This window comes from Somniosus microcephalus, unplaced genomic scaffold (assembly GCF_052327205.1).
Source record: "Somniosus microcephalus isolate GS21.2 unplaced genomic scaffold, FLI_Smic_1.0 unresolved_chr3, whole genome shotgun sequence".
In the NCBI taxonomy this organism is placed as follows: domain Eukaryota; kingdom Metazoa; phylum Chordata; class Chondrichthyes; order Squaliformes; family Somniosidae; genus Somniosus; species Somniosus microcephalus.
Genome location: NW_028225181.1, coordinates 28260290 through 28283719, shown reverse-complemented (window position 1 = coordinate 28283719; position 23430 = coordinate 28260290).

Below are 23430 nucleotides of genomic sequence, written 5' to 3'. Positions count from 1 at the left end.
ACTGTCTCCCCTGTCCCTCTCTCTCTCTCACTGTCTTTGCCTCTCTGTCTCTCTCACGGTCTCCCCTGTCTGTGTATCTCCCTGTCTCCCCTATCCATCTCTCTCACTGTGTCTGCCTGTCCATCTCTGTCACTGTCTCCCCGTCTGTCTCTCTCTCACTGTCTCCCCCTGTCTGTGTCTGTCTCACTGTCTCCCTCTGTCTGTCTCTCTCCCACTGTCTCACCTGTCTGTTTCTCTCTCTCACTGTCTCCCCCCATCTGTCTCTCCCACTCTCTCTCACTTTCTCTTCCTGTCTGTCTTTCTCTCACTATATCCCCCTGTCTGCCTCTCTCTCACTGTCCACCTCTGTCTTTCTCTCTCTCACGGTCTCCAGCTATCTGTCTCTCTTACTTTCAAGCATTGTCTGTCTCTCGCTCACTCTATCCCATGTCTGTCTCTCTCAGTCTTTCTCTCTCCATCGATCTCTATCTCTCTCTGCATCGCTCTCCCTCTGTCTCTTTCTCTCTCTCTCTCTCTCTCTCTCTCTCACTCTCTATCTCTCACTCGCTCTCTCACTCTCTGCCTCTCTCTCTGTCGCTGTCTCTCTCAATCTCTGTCCCTCTCTCTCTCTGTCTCTTTTTGTCTCTCGCTCTATCTCTCTGTCGCTGGCTCTCTCTGTTGCTATTTCTCTCTCTCTATCTTTCTGTCTCTTTCTGTCTATCTCTCTCTCCGTCTGTCTCTCTAACTCTGTCTGTCTCTCTCTCTGTCTCTCTTTTTCTCTCTCTGCCTGTCTCTCTTTCTCTGTGTGTCTCTCTCTTTCTGTCTCTCTCTCCAGCTCCCAATCTCTCTCAATCTCTTTCTCTCTCACTGTCTCTCTCTCTCTGTCTGTCTCTCTCTGTCTCTATCTGTCGCTCTGTCTGTCTCTCTCTCTCTCTCTATCACGCTCTGGCTCTCTCTCCCTCTCGCTCTCTCATGCTCTGCCTCTCTCTCTCTGTTACTATCTCTCTCTCAATCTCTTTCTCTCTCACTGTCTCTCTATCTCTCTCTATCTATCTCTCTCTGGCTCTCTTTCTTTGTCACTCTCTCTATCTATCGCTCTCTGGCTCTCTTTCTCCCTCACTATCTGTCAATGCTTTTCCCTTTCTTGCTATGTCACTTTCTGCCTCTCACTCTGTCTCTGTCTCTCTATGAATCTATCTCTCTTTCTCTCTGTCTCTCCCCCTCCCCCTCTCTGTGTCTCACTCTCTGTCTCTCTTTCTCTCTCTGTCTCTCACTCTCTGTCTCTCACTCTCCTCTCTCTCTCTGTCTCTCCCTCTCTCTGCTCTCTCGCTCTGTCTCTCTCTCTTCTCTGTCTGTCTCTCTCTCTTCTATGTCTGTCTCTCTCTCTGTCTCTCTGTCACTCTCTCTGTCTGTGTCACTCTCTCTCTCTCTGTCTCTCCGTCTGTCTCTCTCTCTTCTCTGTCTATATCTCTCTCTGTCCTTCTATCTCTCTGTTTTTCTGTCTGTCTCACACTCTTTCTCCCTGTCTCTCTCTCTCTATCTCTCTCTCTCGCTCTGTATGTCCGTTTCGCTCTGTCTCTGTCTCTCTCTCAATTCAATTCAATTCAAATTGCTTTATTGGCATGACAAGGTACATTTAATGTTGCCAAAGCACAGAAAAAGCATGTATGGTTGAACACATAAACGCGGATGTATCCATACAGTGTATAAACAGATATATCCCTGTGTGTATAAATATACACTCATATAATATGCATATAATCTTTCTTAGGTTTAATGGTTGTCCCTCTGCTTATGGCAAGCTGTAACATAGTTTGCTGCTAAGGTTACGCAATTTCTCTGTTCCCCTAGTAGGTATGGGTGTTTTTGGTCGTCATTCAAATTTTTGAATTCCGGGCATATTTTTATGAATTTTGGGTAGAAATTCCCCCTTATGCCCTGATATTTTCCACAAGCTGTGAGGAAGTGCATCTCTGTCTCCACCACTCCCTGACTGCAGTGAGAGCATATCCTGTCCTCTCTGGGCAGCCGGGTCTGTCTGTGTCTGCCTTTTTCGATGGCCAGGCTATGCTCACTAAGTCTGTACATAGTCAAGGTTTTTCTCAATTTGCTATCGTTTACCATGGTCAGGTATTTAGCCATGGTGCATTGTCTGCTTAGGACCAAATAGCAATCGAGTTTGTTTTGGGTTTTTGTTGTTTCTGTCAAATAGGTCAGATATTTTTCCTTTTGTTTATTGACAATTGTGTTGGGTCGAATTCTCTGTGCTACGATGTCACTGTCCTGGAGTTGGTCATTATTAGTAGAGTTAGTAGTTACTTCAGTGAGTCCCAGGACTAGTTGACTGAGGGACTCATCTCTATAATCATCTCTTGGCATTTCAGGGCTTCGTAATGAAATATAGAAGATAGGAGCAGGAGTAGGCCATTCGGCCCTTCGAGCCTGCTCCGCCATTCAATGAGATCATGGCTGATCATCCAAATTCAGTACCCTGTCCCTGCCTTCTCCCCATATCCCTTGATCCCTTTAGCCTTAAGAAATATATCCAACTCTTTTTTGAATACATTTAATGAACTGGTCTCCACCGCCCTCTGTGGCAGAGAATTCCACAGGTTCACCACACTCTGGGTGAAGAAATTCCTCCTCATTTCAGTCCTAAATAGCTTATCCCTTATCCTTAGACTATGACCCCTGGTTCTGGACTCCCCGGCCATCATAAACTACCTTCCTGCATCTAGTCTCTCAATCTTCTAAACTCCAGTGAGTATAATCCCAATCGACACAATCTCTCCTCATACGTCATTCCTGCCATCCCAGGTATCAGCTTGGTGAATCTTCGCTGCACTCCTTCCATGGCAAGAACGTCCTTCCTCAGGTAAGGCGACCAAAACTGCACACAATACTCAAGGTGCGGCCTCACCAAGGCCCTGTACAACTGTAGCAAGACATCCTTATTCCTGTACTCGAACCCTCTCACTACGAAGGCCAACGTACCATTTGCCTTCTTAACCGCCTGCTGCACCTGCATGCTTACCTTCAGCGACTGGTGCACAAGAACACCCAGGTCTCGTTGCACTTCCCCTTCTACCAATCTATTGCCATTCACATAATAATCTGCCTTCCTGTTTTTGCCACCAAAGTGGATAACCTCACATTTATCCACATTGTAGTGCATTTGCCATGTTTCTGCCCAATCACCCAATCTGTCCAAATCGTACTGGAATTTCACGACATCCTCCTCACAGCTTACCCTCCCACCCAGCTTTGTGTCGTCTGCATATTTGGAGATATTACATCCAATTCCCTCGTCCAGATCATTAATATATATTGTGAACAGCTGGGGTCCTAGGACCGGTCCTTGCGGTACCCCACTAGTCACTGCCTGCCACTCGGTAAACGACCCGTTTATTCTAACTCTTTGCTTACTGTCCACCAACCAGTTCTCTATCCAAGTCAATACCTTGCCCCCAATCCCATGTGCCTTAATTTTGCACGCCAATCTCTTATGTGGGACCTTATCGAAAGCCTTCTGAAAGTCCAAATACACCACATCCACTGGTTCTCCCTTATCTATGTTACCAGTTACATCCTCAAAAAAATGATAGCAGTGGGGGTTGCTCATTTTTAGGTGTTTCCAAAATTTGGTTGCTCTGTTTTGGATATTAATTAGTAGTGGATATTGGCCTAGTTCTGCCCTGCATGCATTGTTTGCGGTTTTCCTCTGAGTCCGGAGGATACTGTTACAGAATTCTGCATGTAGAATCTCAATTGGGTGTTTGTCCCATTTTGCAAATTCTTGTTTTGTTAGCGGACCCCACACCTCACTGCCATAGAGTGCAATTGGTTCAATTACTGATTTAAAAATTTTGAGCCAAATGCCAATTCGGATTTCTATTTGGATTGAATTTTTAATTGCATAGAAAGCCCTTTTTGCTTTCTCTTTCAGTTCATTCACAGCCAGATGAAAATTTCCCATAGAACTGATTTTTAAGCCTAAGTATGTGTAATTTGTAGTTTGTTCAATTTTAGTTGCTCCTAGTGTGAAATTTATTCTGGGTCCCTGATGTTTGGATCTTTGCTGGAACACAAGCACTTTGGTTTTTTGGGGGTTTATTGTCAGGGCCCAGGTCTGACAGAATGACTGTAGCAGATCCAGGTTCTGTTGTAGACCTCCTCAGTTGGTGAGAGCAGAACCAGGTCATCTGCATAGAGGAGGAATTTAACCTTGGAGTCATATAGGGCGAGGGCAGGTGCTGTAGATTTTTCAAGTAGTTTTGCCAATTCATTTATGTAAATATTAAAGAGCGTCGGTGAGATGGGCGAGCCCTGTAGCACGCCATGCCCCTGTGAGGAGTATTTTGTTTGTTTGTCTCCAATTTTAACTGCACATTTATTGTTTGTATACATTGATTTACTTACATCATATGTTTTTCCCCCTACACTACTTTCAATAAGTTTCAAGAATAGACCGTCATGCCAAATAGAATCGAAAGCCTTCTGGAAATCTATAAAGCAGGCAAAAATTTTGCTTTTGTTTTGGTGGACATGTTTGCCAATTAGGGTGTGTAGGGTGAAGATATGATCCGATGTTCTATAATTTGGTAAGAATCCAATTTGGATTTTACTCAAGACATTGTGCTCCTCAAGGAAGTTTATAAGTCTTTGGTTTATGATACTACAGAATACCTTCCCCAGGTTACTGTTCACACAGATGCCTCGATAGTTATTTGGGTCAACTTTGTCTCCACTTTTGTATATGGGCGCTATGAGTCCTGTGTTCCAGATATCAGGGAAGTAACCGACACTCAGAACCAAGTTGAAGAGTTTTAGGATAGCCAATTTAATTTTATCATCCGTGTGTTGAATCATCTCGTTTAGGATGCCATCTGAACCACAAGCTTTTCTAGCTCGCAGCTCCTTGAGTTTTTCAAATAACTCTTTTTCAGTTATTAGGGAGTCTAACGGGTTTTGTTTATCTTTTATGGCCAGTTCGAGCTTATCCAATTTTTTACATATTTGATCTTGCTCTGGGCTTAGTGTATTTTTCTGGTATAATTTTCCAAATGGTTTTCCCATGTGTCTCCGTTTTGAATGGGCAATTCTTCGTGTTGCTTTTTGTGTAATGTATTCCAGTTGTCCCAGAATCAATAGATTCCTCAATGGAGCTGAGTGTATTCTTAATGTACTATTCTTTCTTGGTTCTGCGTGTGTTTTTGTATTGTGTTAGTGCCTGACAATAACTAAGGCGTAATTCCTCGTTTTCTGTTTGTCTGTGTTTTTGGTTTGATATTTTTCTGAGTTTTTTCCTCATGTTATGACAGTCTGAATCAAACCATTTTTCATAGTTTTTTGTTTTGGGTTTATTCTTGCGAACTTTCAAGTTTGACATTGATGCCAAATTATCAATAATATTATTTAGGTTATTCACTGCCCGGTTTATGCCTTCTTTATTGTGAGTGTATGTGTTTTCCAGAAAGGTGTCCAAGAGAGCTTGAGTTGATTGATTGCTAATTGCTTTCTGGTATTTTTCCATGCTGTTTTTGGCCCATCTGTAGGATTTTTTAATGTTGTACAGCTTACTGGGCTGTGTTTCTGTGTTGGTTGTTTCTGTCCGTTTAAGATACGCAGTAATTTGGCTGTGGTCTGACAGTGTTGTTTGTGGTTTGACTGTGAATGCTCTGAAAGAGGATGGATCCAGATCCGTAATCATATAATCTACGGTGCTGAAGCCAAGAGGTGAGGAATAGGTGGATCTTCCTACCATTGACAACGTACAGACCCAGGCTTCGACAGAGCTGTAGGAGCTGTTTTCCGTTTGCATTTGTCTGTTTGTCGCATGGTGACAGATTGTGGAATGCAGATGTTGAAAGGGACCTGGGTGTTTTGTACATGAGTCACTGAAAGTGAATGTGCAGGTTCAGCAAGCCATTAGGAAGGCAATGGTAAGCTGGCCTTCATTAAAAGAGGATTTGAGTGCAGGAGTAAAGAGGTCTCAATCCAATTATATAGGGCCTTGGTGAGACCACACCTGCAGTATTGTGTACAAGTTTGGTCTCCTTACCTAAGGAAGGATATACTTGTCATAGCTGGAGTGCAACAAAGTTTCATGAGATTGATTCCTGGGATGGCGGGACTGTTGTATGAGAAGAGATGGAGTAAACTAGGCCTGTATTCTCTTGAATTCCGAAGAATGAGAGGGGATCTCATTGAAGCATACAAAATTATTACAGGGCTTGATAGGGTGGATGCTGGGAGAATGTTTCCCTTGGCTTGGGAGTCTAGAACCAGGGGCCACAGCCTCAGGATAAAGGGTAGGCCATTCACGTCTGAGATGTCTGAGATGAGAAGAGGGTGGTGAATCTTTGGAATTCTCTAACCCAGAGGGCTGTGGAGGCTCAGTCATTGGGTATATTCAAAACAGAAGTCGATAGATTTCTGACTAGTAAAGACAGCAAGGGGTATGGCGATAGGGACGGTAAGTGGAGTTGAGGCAGAAGATCAGCCATGATCTCATTGAATGGTGGAGCAGGCTCGAAGGGCCGAATAGCCTACTCCTGCTCCTATTTCTTACATTCTTATGTTCTTATATACATATATCAAGAAAAGCAGTGGTCCTACTACCGACCCCTGGGAAACCACTGTATACTTTCCTCCAGTCTGGAAAGCAACCCTTCAGAACTACTCTCTATTTCCTGTCACTTAGCCAATTTCGTATCCATGCTGTCATTGTCACTTTTTACCATGTGTTCAACTTTTCTGGCAAGTCAATTATGTGGCACTTTATCCACGTCTTTTTGAAGTACATGTAAACCACATCAACCGCATTGCCATCATCAACCCTCTGTGTTAAATCATCAAAAAACAGGATCAAGTTAGTTAAAGCACGATTTGCCTTTGACAAATCTGTGCTGGATTTCATTAATTAATCCACACTTGTCCAAGTGCCTATTCATTTTGTCCCGGATTACCGTTTCTAAAAGCTTCCCAACCCCCAATGTTAAACTGACTGGCTTGTAGTTGCCGGGTTTATGCTTACACCCGTTTTGAACAAGGGTGTAACATTTGCAATTCTCCACACCTTATCTAAGGAAGGTTGGAAGAGTATGGCCTGTACCTCCGCGGATTCCACCCTTACTTCCCTCAGCATCCGAGGATGCATCCTATCCGCTCCTGGTGACTGATCTACTTTAAGTTCAGCCAGCCTTTCTAGTACCTCGTCTTTATCAATTTTGAGCCCATCCAGTATCTCAACTGCCTCCTCTTTGCCTATGAATTTGGCAGCAGCTTCTTCCTTGGTAAACACAGATGAAAAGTATTCATTTAGAATATCAGCCATGCCCCTCTGCCTCCATTCGTAGGTCTCCTTGTTGGCCGTTAATCGGCCCCACCACTCCTCTTACTGCCCGTTTAATATTTATATGCCTATAGAAGACGTCTTGATTCCATTTTATGTTAGCTGCCAATCTATTCTAGTACTCGCTCTTTGCCCCTCTTATTTCCTTTTTCAGTTCCTCTCTGAACTTTCTATATTCAGCCTGGTTCTCACTTGTATTCTGAACATGACATCTGTCATATGCCCCATTTTTCTGCTTCCTCTTGCTCTCTATCTTCCACTATCTCTTTTGTAATCCAGGGAGCTTTGGCTTTGGTTGCCCTACATTTCCTCGTCTTGGGAATGTACCTTGATTGTACCTGAATCATCACTTCATTAAAGGCAGCCCATTGTTCAATTCCAATTTTGCCTGCCAATCTTTGATTCCAATTTACCCAAGCGAGCTCTGTTCTCAACCCACTGAAATTGGCCCTCCCCCAATTAAGTATTTTTTGCTCAAGATTGCTCCCTGTCCTTTTCAATAGCTAAACTAAACCTTATGATACTATGATCACTGTTCCCTACATGTTCCTTTAATGACACTTGCTCCACTTCACTTACCTCATTCCCCAGAACTAGATCCAGCAAAGCCTCCTTCCTCTTTGGGCTGGAAATGCACCAATCAAGAAAGTTCTCTTGAACTCAAGTCGGAAATTCTTCCCCTTCTCTGGCCTTTATACTATTACTATCCCAGTCTATATTAGGATAACTAAAGTCTCACATTATCACTATTCTATAATTCTTCTGTAATTTCCCTGCACATTTGCTCCTCTATATCCTTCCCACTAGTTGGTGGCCTATAGAATACACCCAGCAGTGTAATGGTATCTCTGTTGTTTCTGAACACAAACCAAATAAGTTCTGTCCTTGACCCCTCCAGGACATCCTCTCTCTCCAGCACTGTAATATTCTCCTGTATCAATACTGCTACTCCACCTCCTTTGTATCCTTCCCTATCTTTCCCGGAGATCTGATAATCAGGAATATTTAGTAGCCACTCCTGCCCTTTTTGAGCCAGGTCTTTGTTATCAACACAACATAATTTTCCTATGTGGCTATTTGCACCTGTAGCTCACCAACCTTAATTACCATGAGGTTTAAAAAGCCTGTGTGACTGATCCTGTCTCTTTATAAAAGCCTGTGTGATAGTCCTGTCTCTGGAGAAGGCTGTGTGTCTGTTCCTGTCCTTTTTAAAAGCGTGTATGTGACTGGTCCTGTCCCTTTTAAAAGCCTGTGTGACTGTTACTGTCTATTTAAAAAGCATTTGTGTCTCTTCCTGTCTGTTTAAAAGCCTGCATGTGACTGTCCTGTCTCTGTGAAAAGCCTGTGTGACTGGTCCTGTCTCCTTAAAACGCATAAGTGTCAGTTCCTGACTCTTTACAAAGCCTGTGAGTGGCCCTGTCTCTATAAAATGCCCGTGGGACTGCTCATACCTCTTTAAAAAGTCTATATGTGACTGGTCCTGTCTCTGTTAGAAGTCTGTGTGATTGGTCCTGTTTCCATAAAAGTCTGTGTGACTGGTTGTATCTGCATAAAAAGCCTGTGCGACTGATCCTATCACTTTAAAAATACTTTGTGACTGCACCTGTCTCCTTCAAAAGCCTGTGTGACTGGTCCTGTCTCTTTATAAAGCATGTGTGGCTGGTCCTGTCCCTTTAAAAAGCCTGTGTGACTGGTCCTGTCTCCTTCAAAAGCCTGTGTGACTGGTCCTGTCTCTTTATAAAGCATGTGTGGCTGGTCCTGTCCCTTTAAAAAGCCTGTGTGACTGGTCCTGTCTCTTTATGAAGCCTGTGTGTCTGGTCCTGTCTCTTTATAAAGTATGTGTGACTGGTCCTGTCTCTTTAAAAAGCATGTGTGGCTGGTCCTGTCCCTTTAAAAAGCCTGTGTGACTGGTCCTGTCTCTTTATAAAGCCTGTGTGACTGGCCCTGTCTCTTTATAAAGCCTGTGTGACTGGTCCTGTCTCTTTATATATCCTGTGTGACTGGTCCTGTCTCTTTATACATCCTGTGTGACTGGTCCTGCCTCTTTATAAAGCCTGTGTGACTGGTCCTGTCTCTTTATAAAGCCTGTGTGACTGGTCCTGTCTCTTTATATAGCCTGTGTGTCTCGTCCTGTCTCTTTATAAAGCCTGTGTGACTGGTCCTGTCTCTTTATAAAGCCTGTGTGACTGGTCCTGTCTCTTTATAAAGCCTGTGTGTCTGGTCCTGTCTCTTGAAAAGCCTGTGTGTCTGTTCCTGTCTCTTTATAAAGCCTGTGTGACTCGTCCTGTCTCTTTATAAAGCCTGTGTGACTGGTCCTGTCTCTTTATAAAGCCTGTGTGACTGGTCCTGTCTCTTTATAAAGCCTGTGTGTCTGGTCCTGTCTCTTTATAAAGCCTGTGTGTCTGGTCCTGTCTCTTTATAAAGCCTGTGTGACTGGTCCTATCTCTTTATAAAGTCGGTGCGACTGGTCCTGTCTCTTTATAAAGCCTGTGTGACAGGTCCTGTCTCCTTATAAAGTCTGTGTGTCTGGTCCTGTCTCTTTATAAAGCCTGTGTGACTGGTCCTGTCTCTTTATAAAGCCTGTGTGACTGGTCCTGTCTCTTTATAAAGCCTGTGTGACAGGTCCTGCCTCTTTATAAAGCCTGTGTGTCTGGCCCTGTCTCTTTAAAAAGCCTCTGTGACTGGTCCTGTCTCTTTATAAAGCCTGTGTGACTGGTCCAGTCTCTTTATAAAGCCCGTGTGACTGGTCCTGACTCTTTATAAAGCCTGTGTGACTGGTCCTGTCTCTTTATAAAGCCTGTGTGACTGGTCCTGTCTCTTTATAAAGTCTGTGTGTCTGGTCCTGTCACATTACATAGCCTGTGTGACTGGTCCTGTCTCTTTAGAAAGCCTGTGTGACTGGTCCTGTCTCTTTATAAAGCCCGTGTGACTGATCCTGACTCTTTATAAAGCCTGTGTGACTGGTCCTGTCTCTTTATAAAGCCTGTGTGACTGGTCCTGTCTCTTTATAAAGCCTGTGTGACTGGTCCTGTCTCTTTATAAAGCCTGTGTGACTGGTCCTGTCTCTTTATAAAGCATGTGTGACTGGTCCTGTCTCTTTATAAAGCCTGTGTGACTGGTCCTGTCTCTTTATAAAGCCTGTGTGACTGATCCTGACTCTTTATAAAGCCTGTGTGACTGGTCCTGTCTCTTTAAATAGCCTGTGTGACTGGTCCTGTCTCTTTATAAAGCCTGTGTGACTGGTCCTGTCTCTTTATAAAGCCTGTGTGACTGGTCCTGTCTCTTTATAAAGCCTGTGTGACTGGTCCTGTCTCTTTATAAAGCCTGTGTGACTGGTCCTCTCTCTTTATAAAGCCTGTGTGACTGGTCCTGTCTCTTTATAAAGCCTGTGTGACTGGTCCTGTCTCTTTATAAAGCCTGTGTGATTGGTACTGTCTGTTTACAAAGCCTTTGTGACTGGGCCTGTCTCCATAAAAAGCCTGTGTGACTGGTCCTGTCTCTTTATAAAGCCTGTGTGACTGGTCCTGTCTCATTATAAAGCCTGTGAGACTGGTCCTGTCTCTTTATAAAGCCTGTGTGACTGGTGCTGTCTCTTTATAAAGCCTGTGTTTCTGGTCCTGTCTCTTTATAAAGTCTGTGTGACTGGTCCTGTCTCTTTATAAAGCCTGTGTGACTGGTCCTGTCTCTTTATAAAGCCTGTGTGTCTGGTCCTGTCTCTTTACAAAGCCTGTGTGACTGGTCCTGTGTCTTTATAAAGATTGTGTGAGTGGTCCTGTCCCATATAAAGCCTGTGTGACTGGTCCTGTCTCTTTATAAAGCCTGTGTGACTGGTCCTGTCCCATATAAAGCCTGTGTGACTGGTCCTGTCTCTTTATAATGCCTGTGTGACTGGTCCTGTCCCATATAAAGCCTGTGTGACTGGTCCTGTCTCTTTTCAAAGCCTGGGTGACTGGTCCTTTCTCCAAAAAATGCCAGTGTGACTGGTCCTGTCTCCTTTTAAACTCTGTGTGACTGCTCCTATCTCCATAAAAAGCCTGTGTGACTGGTCCTGTCTCTTTATAAAGCCTGTGTGACTGGTCCTGTCTCTTTTTAAAGCCTGTGTGACTGGTCCTGTCTCTTTCCAAAGCCTGTGTTACTGGTCCTGTCTCTTTATAAAGTCTGTGTGACTGGTCCTGTCTCTTTATAAAGCCTGTGTGACTGGTCCTGTCTCTTTAAAAAGCCTGTGTGACTGGTCCTGTCTCTTTATAAAGCCTGTGTGACTGGTCCTGTCTCTTTATAAAGCCTGTGTGACTGGTCCTGTCTCTTTATAAAGCATGTGTGACTGGTCCTGTCTCTTTATAAAGCCTGTGTGACTGGTCCTGTCTCATTCCAAATCCTGTGTTACTGGTCCTGTCTCTTTATAAAGCCTGTGTGACTGCTCCTGTCTCTTTCCAAAGCCTGTGTGACTGGTCTTGTCTCTTTATAAAGCCTGTGTGACTGGTCCTGCCTCTTTACAAAGCCTGGGTGACTGGTCCTATCTCCAAAAAATACCAGTGTGACTGGTCCTGTCACCTTTTAAACTCTGTGTGACTGGTCCTATCTCCATAAAAAGTCTGTGTGACTGATCCTGTCTCTTTATAAAGCCTGTGTGACTGGTCCTGTCTCTTTATAAAGCCTGTGTGACTGCTCCTGTCTCTTTATAAAGCCTGTGTGACTAGTCCTGTCTCTTTATAAAGCCTGTATGACTGGTCCTGTTTCTTTATAAAGTCTGTGTGACTGGTCCTGTCTCTTTATAAAGCCTGTGTGACTGGTCCAGTCTCTTTATAAAGCCTCTGTGACTGGTCCTGTCTCTTTATAAAGCCTGTGTGACTGGTCCAGTCTCATTATAAAGCTTGTGTGACTGGTCCAGTCTCTTTATAAAGCCGGTGTGTCTGGTCCTGTCTCTTTATAAATCCTCTGTGACTGGTCCTGTCTCTTTATAAAGCCTCTGTGACTGGTCCTGTCTCTTTGTAAAGCCTGTGTGACTGGTCCTGTCTCTTTATAAAGCCTGTGTGAATGGTCCTGTCTCATTATAAAGCCTGTGTGAATGGTCCTGTCTCTTTATAAAGCCTGTGTGTCTGGTTCTGTCTCTTTATAAAGCCAGTGTGACAGGCCCTGCCTCTATATTAATCCTGTGTGACTGGTCCTGTCTCTTTATAAAGCCTGTGTGTCTGGTCCTGTCTCTTTATAAAGCATGTGTGTCTGGTCTTGTCTCTTTATAAAGCTTGTGTGACCGGTTCTGTCTCTTTGTAAAGCCTGTGTGTCTGGTCCTGTCTCTTTATAAAGCCAGTGTGACTGGTCCTGTCTTCTTATAAAGCCTGTGTGATATGGGTCTGTCTCTTTATAAAGCCTGTGTGTCTGGTCCTGTCTCCTTATAAAGCCCGTGTGTCTGGTCCTGTCTCTTTATAAAGCCTGTGTGACTGGTCCTGTCTCTTTATAAAGCCTGTGTGACTGGTCCTGTCTCTTCAGAAAGCCTGTGTGACTGGTCCTGTCTCATTATATTGTCTGTGTGACTGGTCCTGTCTCTTTATAAAGCTTGTGTGACTGGTCCTGGCTCTTAAAAAAGCCTGTGTGACTGGTCCTGTCGCTTTATAAAGTCTGTGTGACTGGTCCTGTCCCTTTATAATGTCTGTGTGACTGGTCCTGTCTCTTTATAAAGTCTGTGTGACTGGTCCTGTCTCTTTATAAAGTCTGTGTGACTGGTCCTGTCTCTTTATAAAGCCTGTGTTACTGGTCATGTCTCTTTATAAAGCCTGTGTGTCTGGTCCTGTCTCTTTATAAAGCCTGTGTGACTGGTCCTGTCTCTTTATACAGCCTGTGTGAGTGGTCCTGTCTCTTTATAACACCTGTGTGTTTGGTCCTGTCTCTTTATAGAGCCTGTGTGACTGGTCCTGTCTCTTTATAACGCCTGTGTGATTGGTCCTGTCTCTTTATAAAACCTGTGTGACTGGTCCCGTCTCTTTATCAAGCCTGTGTGACTGGTTTTGTCACTCAGAATGCCTGTGTGTCTGGTCCTGTCTCTTTATAAAACCTGTGTGACTGGTCTTGTCTCTTCCGGAAACCTGTGTGTCTGGTCCTGTCTCTTTATAAAGCCTGTGTGATTGGCCTGTCTCTTTATAAAGCCTGTGTGACTGGTCCTGTTTCTTCAGAAAGCCTGTGTGACTGGTCCTGTCTCTTAATAAAGCCTGTGTGACTGGTCCTGTCTCTTCAGAAAGCCTGTGTGTCTGGTCCTGTCTCTTTATAAAGCCTGTGTGACTGGTCCTGTCTCTTTATAAAGCCTGTGTGACTGGTCCTGTCTCTTTATAAATCCTGGGTGACTGGTCCTGTCTCTTTATAAAGCCTGTGTGACTGGTCCTGTCTCTTTATAAATCCTGGGTGACTGGTCCTGTCTCTTTATAAAGCCTGTGTGACTGGTCCTGTCTCTTTATAAAGACTGTTTGACTGGTCCTGTCTCTTTATAAATCCTGTGTGACTGGTCCTGTCCCTTTATAAAGTCTGTGTGACTGGTCCTGTCTCTTTATAAAGTCTGTGTGTCTGGTCCTGTCTCTTTAAAATCCCTGTGTGACTGGTCCTGTCTCTTTCTAAAGCCTGTGTTACTGGTCCTGTCTCTTTATAAAGCCTGTGTGACAAGTCCTGTCTCGTTATAAAGCCTGTGTGACTGTTCCTTTCTCTTTATAATGCCTGTGTGACTGGTCCTGTCTCTTTATAAAGCCTGCGTGACTGGTCCTGTCTCTTTATAAAGACTGTGTGACTGGTCCTGTCTCTTTATAAAGCCTGTGTGACTCGTCCTGTCTCTTTTTAAAGTCTGTGTGACTGCTCCTGTCTCTTTATAAAGCCTGTGTGACTGGTCCTGTCTCTTTATAAAGCCTGTGTGACCGGTCCTGTTTCTTTATAAAGTCAGTGTGACTGGTCCTGTCTCTTTATAAAGCCTGTGTGACTGGTCCAGTCTCTTTATAAAGCCTCTGTGACTGGTCCTGTCTCTTTATAAAGCCTGTGTGACTGGTCCAGTCTCGTTATAAAGCTTGTGTGACTGGTCCAGTCTCTTTATAAAGCTGGTGTGACTGGTCCTGTCTCTTTATAAAGCCTCTGTGACTGGTCCTGTCTCTTTTTAAGCCTGTGTGACTGGTCCAGTCTCTTTATAAAGCCTGTGTGACTGGTCCTGTCTCTATATAAAGCCTGTGTGACTGATCCTGTCTGTTTATAAAGCCTGTGTGACTGGTCCAGTCTCTTTATAAAGCCTGTGTGACTGGTCCTGTCTCTTTATAAAGCCTGTGTGAGTGGTCCTGTCTCTTTATAAAGCTGGTGTGACTGGTCCTGTCTCTTTATAAAGTCTGTGTGACTGGTCCTGTCTCTTTATAAAGCCTCTGTGACTGGTCCTGTCTCTTTGTAAAGCCTGTGTGACTGGTCCTGTCTCTTTATAAAGCCTGTGTGACTGGTCCTGTCCCATTATAAAGCCTGTGTGAATGGTCCTGTCTCTTTATAAAGCCTGTGTGTCTGGTTCTGTCTCTTTATAAAGCCAGTGTGACAGGCCCTGCCTCTATATTAATCCTGTGTGACTGGTCCTGTCTCTTTATAAAGCCTGTGTGTCTGGTCCTGTCTCTTTATAAAGCCTGTGTGTCTGGTCCTGTCTCTTTATAAAGCTTGTGTGACCGGTCCTGTCTCTTTATAAAGCCTGTGTGTCTTGTTCTGTCTCTTTATAAAGCCAGTGTGACTAGTCCTGTCTCTTTATAAAGCCAGTGTGACTGGTCCTGTCTTCTTATAAAGCCTGTGTGACTGGTCCTGTCTCTTTATAAAGTCTGTGTGACTGGTCCTGTCTCTTTATAAAGCCTGTGTGACAGGTCCTCTCTCTTTATAAAGCCAGTGTGACTGGTCCTGTCTCATTATATAGCCTGTGTGACTGGTGCTGTCTCTTTATAAAGCCTGTGTGACTGGTCCTGTCTCTTTAAAAAGCCTGTGTGACTGGTCCTGTCTCTTCAGAAAGCCTGTGTGACTGGTCCTGTCTCATTATATTGTCTGTGTGACTGGTCCTGTCTCTTTATAAAGCCTGTGTGACTGGTCCTGTCTCTTTATATATCCTGTGTGACTGGGCCTGTCTCTTTATAAAGCCTGTGTGACTGGTCCTGTCTCTTTACAAACGCTGTGTGACTGGTCCTGTCTCTTTATATAGCCTGTGTGTCTGGTCCTGTCTCTTTATGAAACCTGTGTGACTGGTCCTGTCTCTTTATAAAGCCTGTGTGACTGGCCCTTTCTCTTTATAAAGCCTGTGTGACGGGTACTGTCTCTTTATAAAGCCTGTGTATCTTGTCCTGTCTCTTTATAAAGCCTGTGTGTCTGGTCCTGTCTCTTTATAAAGCCTGTGTGACTGGTGCTGTCTCTTTACAAAGCCTTTGTGACTGGTCCTGTCTCTTTATAAACCTGTGTGACTGGTGCTGTCTCTTTATAAAGCCTGTGTGACTGGTACTGTCTCTTTATAAAGCCTGTGTGTCTGGTCCTGTCTCTTTATAAAGCCTATGTGTCTGGTCCTGTCTCTTTCTAAAGCCTGTGTGTCTGGTCCTGTCTCTTTATAAAGCCTGTGTGACTGGTCCTGTCCCTTTATATAGTCTGTGTGACTGGTCCTGTCTCTTTATAAAGTCTGTGTGTCTGGTCCTGTCTCTTTAAAATCCCTGTGTGACTGGTCCTGTCTCTTTATAAAGCCTGTGTTACTGGTCCTGTCTCTTTATAAAGCCTGTGTGACAAGTCCTGTCTCGTTATAAAGCCTGTTTGACTGTTCCTTTCTCTTTATAATGCCTGTGTGACTGGTCCTGTCTCTTTATAATGCCTGTGTGGCTGGTCCTGTCTCTTTATAATGCCTGTGTGGCTGGTCCTGTCTCTTTATAAAGTCTGTGTGTCTGGTCCTGTCTCTTTAAAAACCCTGTGTGACTGGTCCTGTCTCTTTATAAAGCCTGTGTGACTGGTCCTGTCTCTTTATAAAGCCTGTGTGACAGGTCCTGTCTCTTTAGAAAGCCTGTGTGACTGGTCCTGTCTCTTTATAAAGCCTGTGTGACTGGTCCTGTCTCTTTATAAAGTCTGTGTGACTGGTCCTGTCTCTTTATAAAGCCTGTGTGACTGGTCCTGTCTCTTTATAAAGCCTGTGTGACTGGTCCTGTCTCTTTATAAAACCTGTGTGACTGGTCCTGTCTCTTTATAAAGCCTGTGTGACTGGTCCTGTCTCTTTATAAAGCCTGTGCGACTGGTCCTGTCTCTTTATATATCCTGTGTGACTGGGCCTGCCTCTTTATAAAGCCTGTGTGACTGGTGCTGTCTCTTTATAAAGCCTGTGTGACTGGTCCTGTCTCTTTATAAAGCCTGTGTGTCTGGTCCTGTCTCTTTATAAAGTCTGTGTGACTGGTCCTGTCTCTTTATAAAGCCTGTGTGTCTGGTCCTGTCTCTTTATAAAGCCTGTGTGACTGGTGCTGTCTCTTTATAAAGCCTGTGTGACTGGTGCTGTCTCTTTATAAAACCTGTGTTTCTGGTCCTGTCTCTTTATAAAGTCTGTGTGACTGGTCCTGTCTCTTTATAAAGCCTGTGTGTCTGGTCCTGTCTCTTTACAAAGCCTGTGTGACTGGTCCTGTGTCTTTATAAAGATTGTGTGAGTGGACCCGTCCCCATAAAAAGCCTGTGTGACTGGTCCTGTTTCTTTATAAAGCCTGTGTGATTGGTCCTCTCTCTTCATAAAGCCTGTGTGACTGGTCCTGTCCCATATAAAGCCTGTGTGACTGGTCCTGTCTCTTTTCAAAGCCTGGGTGACTGGTCCTTTCTCCAAAAAATACCAGTGTGACTGGTCCTGTCTCCTTTTAAACTCTGTGTGACTGCTCCTATCTCCATAAAAAGCCTGTGTGACTGGTCCTGTCTCTTTATAAAGACTGTGTGACTAGTCCCATCTCTTTATAAAGTCTTTGTGACTTTTTGTGTCTCTTTATAAAATCTGTGTGACTGGTCCTGTCTCTTTATTAAGCCTGTGTGACTGGTCCTGTCTCTTTATAAAGCCTGTGTGACTGGTCCTGTCTCTTTCCAAAGCCTGTGTTACTGGTCCTGTCTCTTTATAAAGTCTGTGTGACTGGTCCTGTCTCTTTATAAAGCCTGTGTGACTGGTCCTGTCTCTTTATATATCCTGTGTAACTGGGCCTGTCTCTTTATAAAGCCTGTGTGTCTGGTCCTGTCTCTCTATGATGCCTGTGTGACTGGCCCTGTCTCTTTATAAAGCCTGTGTGACTGGTCCTGTCTCTTTATAAAGCCTGTGTGTCTGGTCCTGTCTCTTTATAAAGCCTGTGTGTCTGGTCCTGTCTCTTTATAAAGCCTGTGTGACTGGTGCTGTCTCTTTACAAAGCCTGTGTGACTGGTGCTGTCTCTTTATAAAGCCTGTGTGTCTAGTCCTGTCTCTTTATAAAGCATGTGTGTCTGGTCCTGTCTCTTTATAAAGCCTGTGTGACTTGTCCTGTCTCTTTCTAAAGCCTGTGTGACTGGTCCTGTCTCTTTATAAAGTCGGTGTGACTGGTCCTGTCTCTTTATAAATACTGTGTGACAGGTCCTGTCTCTTTATAAAGCCTGTGTGTCTGGTCCTGTCTCTTTATAAAGCCTGTGTGACTGGTCCTGTCTCTTTATAAAGCCTGTGTGACTGGTCCTGTCTCTTTATAAAGCCTGTGTGACAGGTCCTGTCTCTTTATAATGCCTGTGTGTCTGGCCCTGTCTCTTTATAAAGCCCGTGTGACTGGTCCTGACTGTTTATAAAGCCTGTGTGACTTGTCCTGTCTCTTTATAAAGCCTGTGTGACTGGTCCTGTCTCTTTATAAAGCCTGTGTGACGGGTCCTGTCTCTTTATAAAGCCTGTGTGACTGGTCCTGTTTCATTACAATGCCTGTGTGACTGGTCCTGTCTCCATAAAAATCTGTGTGACTTGTCCTGTCTCTTTATAAAGCCTGTGTGACTGAGCCTGTCTCTTTATAAAGCCTGTGTGACTGGTGCTGTCTCTTTATAAAGCCTGTGTGTCTGGTCCTGTCTCTTTATAAAGTCTGTGTGACTGGTCCTGTCTCTTTATAAAGCCTGTGTGTCTGGTCCTGTCTCTTTACAAAGCCTGTGTGACTGGTCCTGTCTCTTTTCAAAGCCTGGGTGAATGGTCCTTTCTCCAAAAAATACAAGTGTGTCTGGTCCTGTCTCCTTTTAAACTCTGTGTGACTGGTCCTATCTCCATAAAAAGCCTGTGTGACTGGTCCTGTCTCTTTCTCAAGACTATGTGACTGGTCCCATCTCTTTATAAAGCCTGTGTGACTGGTCCTGTCTCTTTATAAAGTCTGTGTGACTGGTCCTGTCTCTTTATAAAGCCTGTGTGACTGGTCCTGTCTCTTTATAAAGTCTGTGTGACTGGTCCTGTCTCTTTCCAAAGCCTGTGTGACTGGTCCTGTGTCTTTATAAATCCTGTGTGACTGGTCCTGTCTCTTTATAAAGTCTGTGTGTCTGGTCCTGTCTCTTTATAAAGCCTGTGTGACTGGTCCTGTCTCTTTAGAAGGCCTGTGTGACTGGTCCTGTCTCTTTCTAAAGCCTGTGTTACTGGTCCTGTCTCTTTATAAAGCCTGTTTTACTGGTCCTGTCTCTTTATAAAACCTGTGTGTCTGGTCCTGTCTCTTTATAAAACCTGTGTGTCTGGTCCTGTCTCTTTATAAAGCCTGTGTGACTGGTCCTGTCTCTTTCTAAAGCCTGTGTTACTGGTCCTGTCTCTTTATAAAGCCTGTTTTACTGGTCCTGTCTCTTTATAAAACCTGTGTGTCTGGTACTGTCTCTATATAATGCCGGTGTGACAGGTTCTGTCTCTTCATAAAGCCTTTGTGACTGGTCCTGTCTCTTTACAAACTCTGTGTGACTGGTCCTATCTCCATAAAAAGCCTGTGGTGTGGTCCTGTCTCTTAATAAAGATTGTGTGACTGGTTCTGTCTATTTATAAAGCAAGTGTGACTGGTCCTGTCTCATTCTAATGCCTGTGTGACTGGTCCTGTCTCTTTATAAAGACTGTGTGACTGGTCCTGTCTCTTTATAAAGCCTGTGTGACTGATCCTGTCTCTATACAAAGCATGTGGGACGAGTCCTGTCTCTTTATAAAGCCTGTGTGACTGGTCCTGTCTCTTTATAAAGCCTGTGTGACTGGTCCTGTCTCTTTGTAAAGCCTGTGTGTCTGGTCCTGTCTCTTTATAAAGACTGTGTGACTGGTCCTGTCTCTTTATAAAGCATGTGTGACAGGTCCTGTCTCTTTATAAAGCCTGTGTGACTGGTCCTGTCTCTTTATAAAGTCTGTGTGTCTGGTCCTGTCTCTTTTTAAAGCCTGTGTGACTGGTCCTGTCTCTTTAAAAAGCCTGAATGACTGATCCTGTCTCTTTATAAAGTCTGTGTGACTGGTCCTGTCTCTTTATAAATCCTGTGTGACTGGTCCTGTCTCTTTGAAAGCCTGTGTGACTGGTCCTGTCTCTTTATAAAGCCTGTGTGACTGGTCCCGTCTCTTTAAAAGCCTGTGTGACTGATCCTGTCACTTTCTAAAGCCTGTGTAACTGGTCCTGTCTATTTATAAAGCCAGTGTGACTGGTCCTGTCTCTTTATAAAGCCTGTGTGACTGGTCCTGTCTCTTTATAAAGCCTGTGTGACTGGTCCGGTCTCTTCATAAAGCCTGTGTGACTGGTCCTGTCTCTTTATAAAGCCTGTGTGACTGGTCCGGTCTCTTCATAAAGCCTGTGTGACTGGTCATGTCTCTTTATAAAGCCTGTGTGACTGGTCCTGTCTCTTTATAAAGCCTGTGTGACTGGTCCTGTCTCTTTATTAAGCCTGTGTGACTGGTCCTCTCTCTATATAAATCCTGTGTGACTGGTCCTGTCTCTTTATAAAGCCTGTGTGACTGGTCCTGTCTCATTATAAAGCCTGTGTGACTGGTCCTGTCTCTTTATAAAGCCTGTGTGACTGGTCCTGTCTATTTATAAAGCCAGTGTGACTGGTCCTGTCTCTTTGTAAAGCCTGTGTGACTGGTCCTGTCTCTTTATAAAGCCTGTGTGACTGGTCCTGTCTCTTTTTCAAGCTGGTGTGACTGGTCCTGTCTCTTTAAAAAGCCTGTTTGACTGGTCCTGTCTCTTTATAAAGCCTTTGTGACTGTTCCTGTCTCTTTAAAAAGACTGTGTGACTGGTCCTGTCTCTTTATAAAGCCTGTGTTTCTGGTCCTGTCACTTTATAAAGCCTGTGTGACTGGTCCTGTCTCTTTATAAAGTCTGTGTGACTGGTCCTATCTCTTTATAAAGCCTGTGTGTCTGGTCCTGTCTCTTTATTAAGCCTGTGTGACTGGTCCTGTCACTTTATAAAGCCTGTGTGACTGGTCCTGTCTCTTTATAAAGTCTGTGTGACTGGTCCTATCTCTTTATAAAGCCTGTGTGTCTGGTCCTGTCTCTTTAAAAAGCCTGTGTGACTGGTCCTGTCACTTCATAAAGCCTGTGTGTCTGGTCCTGTCTCTTTAAAAAGCCGGTGTGACTGGTCCTGTCTCTTTATAAAGCCTGTGTGTCTGGTCCTGTCTCTTTATAAAGCCTGCGTGTCTGGTCCTGTCTCTTTAAGAAGCCGGTGTGACTGGTCCTGTCTCTTTATAAAGCCTGTGTGACTGGTCCTGTCTCTTTATAAAGCATGTGTGACTGGTCCTTTCTCTTTAAAAAGCCGGTGTGACTGGTCCTGTCTCTTTATAAAGCCAGTGTGACTGGTCCTGTCACTTAAAACCGCCAGTGTGACTGGTCCTGTCTCTTTATAAAGCCTGTGTGACTGGTCCTGACTATTTATAAATCCTGTGTGACTGGTGCTGTCTCTTTATAAAGCCTGTGTCAATGGTCCTGTCCCTTTATAAAGCCTGTGTGACAGGTCCTGTCTCTTTATCAAGCCTGTGTGACTGAACCTGCCTCTTTAGGAGGGCAAAGGGCATGATCAAGAGGGGCAAAATAGCTTACAAAAACAAGCTGGCGGAAAATATAAAAACTAACTCCAAAAGCTTTTATAAATATATCAAAAGGAAAAGACTGGTGAAAACCAAAGTTGGTCCATTGCAGTCAGATACGGGGGAATATATAATGGGAAATAAGGAAATGGCAGATCAACTAAATGCATACTTTGGGTCAGTCTTTACGAAGGAAGACACAAAAAACCTCCCTGGGATATCGGGAAAAATAGGGACATTGGCAAAGGAGGAACTGACGCAAATCAATATCTCTAAGGATATGGTGTTAAGGAAGCTAAAGGGATTGAAGGTGGACAAATCCCCAGGGCCCGATAACATGCATCCTAGGGTACTGAAGGAGGTGGCCCTAGAGATAGCGGATGCACTAAGGATGATTTTTCAGAATTCATTAGACTCGGGAACAGTGCCGATGGATTGGAGGGTAGCTAACGTTACCCCACTATTCAAAAAGGGGGGTAGGGAAAAAGCAGGTAATTACAGACCTGTAAGCCTTACATCAGTTGTGGGCAAAATGCTGGAGTCCATCATTAAGGATGAAATAGCGGAGCACTTAGCAAATGGGGACAGGATAGGACAGAGTCAACATGGATTTACAAAGGGTAAATCGTGCTTGACTAATCTATTGGAATTTTTTGAGGGAGTAACTGGTAGAATAGATGGGGGAGAGCCAGTAGATGTGGTGTACCTGGACTTCCAAAAGGCCTTCGATAAGGTCCCACATAAAAGATTAGCATGGAAAATTGAGGCTCATGGGATAAAGGGGAAAGTTTTGGCGTGGATAGGGAACTGGCTGTCAGATAGAAAACAGAGAGTTGGAATAAACGGCTCATTTTCTGAATGGCAGGCAGTAACAAGTGGGGTACCACAGGGATCTGTCCTGGGCCCCCAGCTGTTCACAATTTACATTAATGACCTGGATCAGGGAGTCGGATGCAGCATTTCCAAATTTGCAGACGACACTAAACTAGGAGGGGGGGTGGGCTCAGAGGAAGAGACCAGGAAGCTCCAGAGCGATTTGGACAGACTGGGCGATTGGGCGGATAAATGGCAGATGCACTATAATGTGGACAAGTGCGAAGTTATCCACCTTGGGTGCAGGAACGGGAGGGCAAATTATTATTTAAATGGCAATAGATTGGGAGAGGGGGAAGTACAGAGAGACCTGGGTGTTCTTGTACACCAGTCACTGAAGGCGAGCATGCAGGTGCAACAGGCGGTCAAGAAGGCAAACGGTATGCTGGCCTTCATAGCAAAAGGGTTAGAATACAGGAACAGGGATACCTTGCTGCAGCTGTACAGGGCACTGGTGAGACCACACCTCGAGTACTGTGTACAGTTTTGGTCGCCTCATCTGAGGAAGGATGTTCTTGCCATGGAGGGGGTGCAGCGGCGATTCACCAGGCTGATACCAGGAATGGCGGGAATGACCTATGAGGAGAGACTATGTAGTTTAGGGATGTACACACTGGAGTTTAGAAGATTGAGAGGGGACCTCATAGAAGTGTATAAAATTCTGACAGGTCTAGACAGACTGGATGCAGAAGGAATGTTTCCCTTGGCGGGTGAAAACAGAACTAGAGGACATAATTTAAGGATAAGGGCTAAACCATTTAGGACAGAGATGAGGGGGAATTTCTTCACTCAGAGAGTGGTGAACCTGTGGAACTCATTGCCACAGAGGGCAGTGTACGCCAGCTCATTAAATATATTTAAGAGGGAATTAGATATATTTCTACGGGCAAAAGGGGTTAAGGGTTACGGAGAGAAGGCGGGGACGGGATACTGAATTAAAGGATCAGCCATGATCTCATCGAATGGCGGAGCAGGCACGAAGGGCCGAATGGCCTACTCCTGCTCCTATCTTCTATGTATCTATGTATCTATGTATTTATAAAGCCTGTGTCACTGGTCCTGTCCCTTTATAAAGCCTGTGTGACAGGTCCTGTCTCTTTATAAAGCCTGTGTGACTGGTCCTGTCTCTTTTTAAAGCCTGTGTGACTGGTCCTGACTGCTTATAAATCCTGTGTGACTGGTCCTGTCTCTTTATAAAGCCGTGTGACTGGTCCTGTCTCTTTAT